The sequence below is a fragment of the Rattus norvegicus genome, chromosome 6 (genome assembly GCF_036323735.1).
Source record: "Rattus norvegicus strain BN/NHsdMcwi chromosome 6, GRCr8, whole genome shotgun sequence".
Taxonomy (NCBI): domain Eukaryota; kingdom Metazoa; phylum Chordata; class Mammalia; order Rodentia; family Muridae; genus Rattus; species Rattus norvegicus.
The window spans coordinates 106,625,815-106,634,511 of NC_086024.1; the positions used below are offsets into that span (position 1 = coordinate 106,625,815).

General features: G+C 47.3%; 1 protein-coding gene across 12 annotated transcripts in view; it reads right to left on the reverse strand.

Moving 5' to 3' along the window:
* Positions 1 to 8,697, reverse strand: part of Slc8a3 (solute carrier family 8 member A3) — a 133,598-nt gene that overhangs the window by 20,204 nt on the left and 104,697 nt on the right. The window lies entirely within an intron of this gene.

The following is an 8,697-nucleotide window of genomic DNA, read 5'->3' on the forward strand; positions in this document are numbered from 1 at the left end:
TTTGTGTATGAAAAGGCGTTATTTTGTAGAGCAAATGTGTAGGTACCTGTTTTGTGTCACCTACCCACTCACTCTGCTGCTTCCCCTGTCTATAGTTGATTTAAAAAGGGAGGTAAGTCTGTGTCTCAAAGTTGTTACCTCTGATGGGATATTGCAGGACCAGAACCCCACTCTGCACATTTCGTCTGCCCTGGTGAATGCTGTTGTGTTGTGGCAGGATGCAGAGCTCTGTGGGACCCTGGTCTGCTCCCATCCACATGCCCTTCCAGACATGGCTCTAAGCTTGGTGTTTGAAGAAGAGACAGAGGCCTCTGACACATTCTTTATTCTGTTTAAATGAGGCACGGCCATCTTTAAAATCTCACTTGGCACAGACTCTTTATTCCCTGAAGCCTCCCCAAGGCAGCCTTCCGAGTTTGCCTATGTGTCTATGGTTCTTCTCCTAACCTCACTTACTGGGTCCTTCCCTCCTGAAGTGAGTATAACAGTTGTTAATCCTGCCCTGGACCGTGCCACTAATTGCTTATGAAATGACACTTTTAACTTTGATGGCCTTTGTACCCGCTTCAGTCCATTGAAGCCAGGGTAGCTGCCATGGGAAAGAATGTCCCTTCAGCCTGTGAAAGTCACAGCACTATGGCTTTCCTTCTTCTAGGGAATGATAGCCTGGGTTAAAGTCTTGCCTCCATTATTATCCTCTGGGTAGCCTTGGGCAACCTGATAAAGTCCTCAAACTGTAACACGTTTCAAATGTAAAATCTCAAGGGCAAAATGGCACGATAGTATATGCTCAGTAGTGTCCCCACACAGAGGGGGGTGTGTCTCTTAAAATGTGGCCTCTGCCATCATCCGTGACAAGCTCTGGGCAGGATAGGACTTGTGACATACCATGTGGATCACATAGTTTTGATTTCTAGTTGGCAGATAAACAGGGAAAGAGAAACTGTGGACATCGTATTAGAAGATGGGGGAAAGGAAGACAGGCATTGAGTCGCAGCAGGAGGAAATGATGCTAGTTGGCTAGAAGCACCAGTTGGAGGGTGGGGTGAGGGGAGGAGGCAGTGTTCCCCCTCTGAGCTCATTGGTGGGAAAGACATCCATGTCCGCTGAAGGTGTTATTTTGCCTAGAGGCTGGGGGAACCCTTACAGCTCCCTAAAAATGACATAGTTTCCATTTCTGTCCCCCACACAAGTGAGACCACAAGGACATTAGCTAGGAGTCATCAGCTGGGCCCCAGGTTCTTTCCAAACTTGTTCCCTGGACTTTAGTCAGTGGCACAATCATCTATCAGTTGGCCCAGACTCTGAACGTGGAACCACCACTTTCCCATTCTGGTGCTCTTAATCCTTCTTTCCTCCTCTCCATGCCCCCCTGGCTTTACACACCTTCACCACCACCCTTCATTCTGCTACAAAGACCAGGACACCATGGTCTCTCCTTTGAACAGCTGTAGCCTCCAAAGAGACTTTCCTGTCCTTGTCCCTGCTTCAGTCTCCCACATTACAGCCAGAGTGATAGAGTAAAAAGGCTGTATAGCCAGAGGTGGCACATACTTGCAAGCCAAGCACTCCATAGACTGAAGGATTGTGTTTGTTACGGTTTTTTTTTTTTTTTTGGTTCTTTTTTTTTTTCGGAGCTGGGGACCGAACCCAGGGCCTTGCGCTTCCTAGGTAAGCGCTGTACCACTGAGCTAAATCCCCAGCCCCTGAAGGATTGTGTTTGTAAGACTAAGTTTGAGACCAGGCTGGTCTACATAATTCCAGACTAACCTTGATTGCCCAGTGAGACCCCTGACTCAAATGAAGTCCAGATCCTGTCATGGCCCCTGTAGTTGGAGTAAGCAAAATCCCTGTCCTAGACGGAGCTGCTCCACCAAGCTGCACTGACCTTCAGATCTTGCTTATCACAAGATCCCTTTGCACTGCTCCTGAACATCATGTTTTTTCCATTTTCAGACTGGGTTGTTTCTCACTCAGGGTGAGAAAACCCCTCATGTTCCTTGTCTGGCATGCTCTTCACCTAGACCTGGACTTATCTTCGTCTGTTGGATTTTCTTGCCCACCTTACCTCTCTAGAGGTAGCCACCTTAGTCCCTAGAAGCCTCCTCCTACCACAGATTGCGGTCCATCTCACTACTCCGTTTGCTCATGGCTTGAAGTTAACCTGTTGCTTACTGTTTCCAGTCAGCACATTCCCAATTGGGTATTAACTCTTTGAAAGCAAGAACTGAGCCTATCTTGTTTAAGGCATGTCCCTGGCACATTCCCAGCTCATGAGACCCTCAGAGAGACCTTGTAGAGCAATAGCTGGTGTGCTGATTAATAGCTAAAGCACCTGGGGGTTCACATCATTCTGCTATAAAAACATGTAACAAAGGACAAAAAAAGTACTTTGACGGTCACTGTGATGGATACTCAAAACTTCTGAGAGACACAATGTCTGGGAGCCCAAAACCACCCAATCTAGGCCATCACCTTACCTAACGTACTTCATTCATTCACTCTGGAGAAAACAGTCCCCACAACATGGGAACCATTGACTCAGGCGAGGAATTCAGAGTGCTTCTTTCTATATCTCCAGTTTTTCTTTCCAGCTCAGTGGCTGCTTCTGAATGGACACGGAGGCAGGCTATCCTGATCTGCTTCCTGGAGAGCCAATGATGTCATCAGAGGCCATGGGACCAGCACCTGCCTTTCCAATAAGCCTCCTGCTAAAAGGTGCCAGAATGGCATTCCCAGCTTGGGACCTGGCTGTGCCTCTTGGAGAAGAGTCTCCTGGGAGATCTCCTACCAACAACCACAGAAGGATTAGGAAAACATTTCTTAGGCCTGGCTGGCCTCTTTAGAACATTGCTGTACATTGAAGATACCCAATCGGTATGAGTCTCTGAGTGTCATTCCTGTTTGACCATTGAGTTCCTTTAGGTTAAAGGGGCTGAAACAGCATTTGATAGTTGAACAAGTGAATGATACATAGGCAGTCACCCTAAGAGGGAATTGGCCCTTTTAGAAAGGGATCTTTGCAAGGGTAATGTCCAGTTACTCTCAAAGCAGAACACAATTTTCAGTCTCTATAGCAATGAGCATAACCAAGCATCAGCTCTGCGTTTACAGGCCCATTGGAGCCCCATGTTTGCCCTGCATCAGCCCAAGGGAGTGAGGCTGCGGGAGACAGGAAGATTCACAGCTCCAATTCCCTCTTTCTTTTAAGTCAAGAAGGGAAGTGAAAAAAGCAGTAGTGGTCTAGGAATGGATGGTTGTTGTGCTCTGAAATTGATAAATCCCCTTCTTGAGAAGGCAAGGGGAATAAGCTATAAAATAATTTATTTAACAGTGTGTCTGCTCCCAGCACTGTAGACAGAAAATGACTGGTTATCTGATTCATGGCTTTAGAGATGTTGGGTCTCTCTTTTCTGGCTTTCTTTCTCTGATGGGGAATCTCATTTTAAATGATGATTTTTTTTTATCCAAGCAGGAAATCATTTTTTATTTTATAGACATGAAACTTCAGACTCAGGAAAAACCTTCAAATAACTAGGAAGAGAGAGCTGCCAGCCCCATAGGACCCATGTCAAGCCTAGTCAAAGCTCTTTGCCTTCCACATTATCTCCTTGCCCACTTGAACGTCTACAACCCTTGCATTTCCAGTGAGAAATCTCTAGAGATGCCTACTGAATAGCAGATCCAGGGAAGATTACCGTGTCTGGGTTGGACAGAGAGACTCCTTCAGGTAGAGACTTAACTACCTGGGGGGATGAGCCGATTCTATAGATGTCTTCTTGACCGAACCAGACACAGAGCAGACTAAAGCAGAGTTGCAATACTGTACAACTTCTGCTTCTACACAGCCTGCTGCTCTTGGGAAAGCACAACAGGCCAAGTTCTTGAATAACAGAATCTCATAACATGCTTTCATGAAGGTAGGGGGCCAGAGATCGTGACACAGTGGCATAGAGCTAAGGGGGCTTGGGTGCACAATGTAAGGGGACAGCACTCAAGCTAAATGACATCTTAATGCAGCATTTAAATATATCAGAGTTAATGGGGAAAATCCATCATGAGTGAAATGTCCAGTTTTAGATGAAGACGGGTCCCCAGGATGCATGTCCCCCTCATGCCTGTCCTCAGCGTCCTTACTGTCCTCTTAGCCCTTTGCTGCATTCTTGTGCTATCCAATGCCTGGTGACATGACAGAAAGAATGGTAGATTAGGAAAGCAGACGAGTTTCTGCTCCTTCCTTCATGTAGGTCCTCCTGAGCCACCTGCTCTTACTATACTTGTCCAAGAACAGCAAGAGGCTGGTCCTCTCTTGGGATGATTATGGGCAGCAATAGGAGCAAACCCCTGCAATCCTTGTTTTTTCTTTCTTGTAATTGCAGATGTTGTTTAAAGGTAAGAGTGTGTGTGTGTGCATGTGTGCTTGTACATGGGTATGTACATATGTGTGCTTATCTGCATGCATGCATATATGTGTGTGCATGTGTATCTGTATGTGAATATGCATGTGTTCATGCATGTGTATATATGTGTGCTTGCTTGTGTGGGTGTATGCGTGTGTGTGTGCGTGTGTGTGTGTGTGTGTGTGTGTGTCTGTGCTGGTATCTGTCCATGAGCATGTCTCTCTGACTGCATGTGTGTGTACACATGTGTGTCTGTGTGTTCATATTCATGTGTGTGTGCATGTTGTGCTTGTGTTGAGCATATTTCTCCCTTTCTGTCTGTCTCTATCTCTGTGTCTGTGTCTGTGTCTCTCTCTCTCTCTCTCTCTCTCTCTCTCTCTCTCTCTCTCTCTCTCTCTGTGATACAGGTTTTCTCACTCACCCTCTAGGACTGTTTTCCCAGTCTTACTGCCTGCATGTTCACAGCAGCTCCCATTTTCACCGGCTTTCCTTCCCCCTTCCCTCTGCAAGGGCCCAGCTGCCATGCACCAGACAAAGCATTCTGTAGGCCCAGTCTCCCGTGTGCTCCCTGTTTTTGCTCAATAGAGAGAGGATGGCTAGAGGGTGGGGTGGATAGAGAGGGTGGTGTGGATATGGTCTTTGAATTGTGCTCTGGACAGATGGCTGCTAGTTCTCTGCCTTCCTGCCCTCCTCAGGCTGTGGGAGCTGTTCACTTCCATTCCTCAGCATGGCCCCTTCTGCTGGGATCTCCTCTTGGTAACATCATCCCCCTCAAATCACTGTCACTTCAGGCCTGGACTCACGTTTTGCTCCTGTGCCTCATGCTCTGCTACAGTCTGTCCTTTCATCAGCCAGGGCTTTCTGTAGCCTTTAAGAGACAATCTTTAGTGTCTGTATGTTGTTGCACTGCTGACCAAAGATTTAAAGACAGCTCCAAAAATAAGACCTGTTTGCAACCCAGAGTCGTGTTCAGCATGAGTTTGGCACATCTGAGGACTGCAGTGCTAGAGAACTCAAGGTGATGATGGTATCTGTACAAAGGTTGGCCTGAGAATAAAGAATTGTTCATTTAAACCTAAGAGAGAGGAAAGTCCCAATGTGTCACTTTTTTACTTAGGTTCCAGGAATCAGATCCTGCCGCACTTAGAATTCAACTGAACCTGAATGAGGGTGAAGAAATGGCAGGTGTTAAGAGCACTGTGTGCTGTTCTTCCAGGTGCCCGAGTTTTAGTCTTGGCACCCATGGCAGCACCTCAGCTCAGTTCAAGTGATCCATCTGATACCTGCCTCTGGCCTCTGTGGTCAACTGCAGACCTGAAGCATATTCTAGACACAAATAAAAACAAATCCTTTTTTTTTTTACACAAAAGAAAATTAAGACATTGAAAGTAAACCCCAAAAGGGAGAGAGATGGAGACAGACAGACAGACAGACAGACAGACACACACACACACACACACACACACACACAGAGAGAGAGAGAGAGAGAGAGAGAGAGAGAGAGAGAGAGAGAGAGAGACTGTATGACCTAGCTAAGAGACTCTGACACGATAGAAACATTTGGAAGACTTGAGAAAGCACAGCATGCTGGGCTCTGCTCCCACAGTGCCTGGTGCTGCAGGTCTGCACCAGCCCCGAGGATGTGCACTGTGGACACATGCCCAGGTGCTGCTAGGCTGGTGAGCAAGTCTGCACAGCTCACCTGGCTTGTTCCACAAAACACGTTCTGCTTGGTCTCCCTCTGCACACTGTGCCCTATCCTACACACCAGCCTTCTCTTACCTCAAATGCATAAACCCAATTCTCACCTCAGGATGCTTGTACTAACTGTTTCCCTTTCCTGAACTGTCACTCCCCGAGACAGTCTCATAACCAGGTTTTAAAGAGCATGTCTCTGCTTACGTGATGTTTCTCTGTCTTCTTACCTCTGACCTCCAATGACTTTCCGCACGGTCCTCTTCTCTCACCTTCATCCTGCTCCCATGCTCACCTAGTTCCCTCACCAACATCCAAGCGCCATTAAAAGCAGAAGCCCTGTCTGCCTCACTTACCAGCACTGGCACACACTCGGGCCCATGGGCAGTTCATGTTTATTGAATGGGTGATTTGTGAGTAGCCATAAATGGTGGAACCAGAAGCCGAGACTGGGGTACAAGAGCACAGAGCCAGCACAGTATTAAGCAGAAGATTACCATGAGGGGTGCCATGAGGGGTGCAGAAGAGCCCTCGACTGCCTCTTTCACTACATTCCTGCACACACTACTCCATTGAGAAGCACCGGTACAGAGCTGCCACTATGAAAAGATGGCTTTAATGCTTCCCCCAATCTCTTCCCCTGCAGTCTAGACCTCTCTCCCCACCTTCAAAACATGTATAAAAAGAGGCGCCTTGTCTACAGCCCTCACTGTTGCAGCTCCAATTATTTATTGGCAATAGTTCTACGTCTCAGCTTTTCCCCACTGCTCCTTCTCCTGCCTGATGCCATGGAAATAAAGATTCTCTCCATCACTCAGTGCTGAAGAGCCCCAGCCTCAGGATCAGAGCTATCTGTATACAGCACTTACAAGTTTTGGGTAATTTAACCTTTTGGCTAATTTGCGAAGCTTTCTGTGAGCCTCTGTTTCCTCATCTGAGGGAGGGAAGAGTTGTAAGGCTTACCTCACAGAGTCACTGAGATGACCAAAGGAGATTATGTGAAGAAAGCTTATAGCAAGGACCCAGCAAAGAATAAGTAGTCAGAAATGTCATTAATTTTGATGATGTCCTGCTCAAGCTAGAACTCATGTAATTCTTTCCCTGGTCCCCAGGATGGACTCGTAAGAGGGTGTAACATACCTGACCATCTAACAAGTGCTAGTTTGGGGCCAGGCAGGGTACTTTCTCAACTCCATGGATGGACTGATGAAGAATCACAGGTAAAGGGGCATGTCTCACTGTCACACAGCTATTACCCTCCCCTATTTTAACAAATGGGGATCAACCTTTTCCTTCACCCATCGCCCCAGTGTCACAGGGGAACCTCCCCTTCCGCCCAGCTCTGCTCTTTATTTTCAGTTAGCAGCAGAGGCAGCTCACCTGCCTGTTCACAGCCCACTGTGGATCCACAGGTTCGAGGCTCCTGTTTCAGCTCCATAGTGGGAGGGAGTCAAAGAGATCAATTTGTATGGCTGGGGCCCCGGGCTTGGATAAGCAAAGTTCTCCAAGAATGAGCAGGGCTTGTTGACACCCACCCACACCAGGAATCTGACTTGGTGGTGCCATTTCCAGGTTCCTTTCATGATATTATCCAGGTTCACACACGTGATATTATCAAGTCCTTTTGCTACCCTGGCCTGACTTCAGTGAATCCTCCTGGACTCTTCCCTTGGTGAGGTGCTCTGGGAGTCTGTCCCCTTTCAGAGCACAGCGGTTCCTTCCTCCCATTTCCAAAGCCCCAATCTGTCCACTGTGTGCAGAAGGTTTGCAATCAATACTCCATTTAAGCAGGGCATTTTGCATATTCGTTTCCTACGGGAAAAGCCTGGGCTTACCGAGAGGCCAGATTCAATTGACAAGAGGCAGCCCAGGGAAAGCATGTTTATGTATGCTACACATCTGGGCTGATGCCTTCCTGGGTGACATTATAGGTATGAAACAGTCATGCAGACTCATTCGCCCAAGGCAGGAGGAGGTGACATTTTGGGGTGATAAAAGAAAATGCAATGATTGGGACAATGCCATAATATGTTTTCAACTGTACATCTGCTTGGAGGGCTCTTAATCAAGGATTTCAAAGCACTTTCTCTCAATCTTGCCCGTTCATCTTTCCCCCATCCCTGGGAAACAGCCGGCAGGTAGGTATCGGAGTACTATAAATAGAGGATCATTATCTGTGATGTGAGTACTGTGTATTTAGACAGCATTTTCTCCAAAGCACTCAAGAGCTCTACACACATGAGATTATCTAATTCGAGCTCATTCATACAGTGTCCCCCACATTTGCTGTCTTCCAGGCAGGTTGGGAAGCTCCTGAGCTACAGAAATTCACATTTTCCATGCCAGCTCCCTTCCCATTCCTTTAAAGGTCACAGGAGGGGGAAAGCGCTTCTCAGTCTACTCCTGCTAACCCGAAGCAGCCAGCACTACAGCTTGATCGCCTCTTCTAGGTATTTGGGGGACACAAGGACCCTCATATGCTTACTCAGTTTTATAATAATGGTATCAAGGGATGGGGCAGGGGTGGGGATTCATTTCCTTCCTGCCAGATCTCGTGTGAGTCTAATTGTCTGGGGTGGTGAAGCCTCACTTGCGTGGCTGT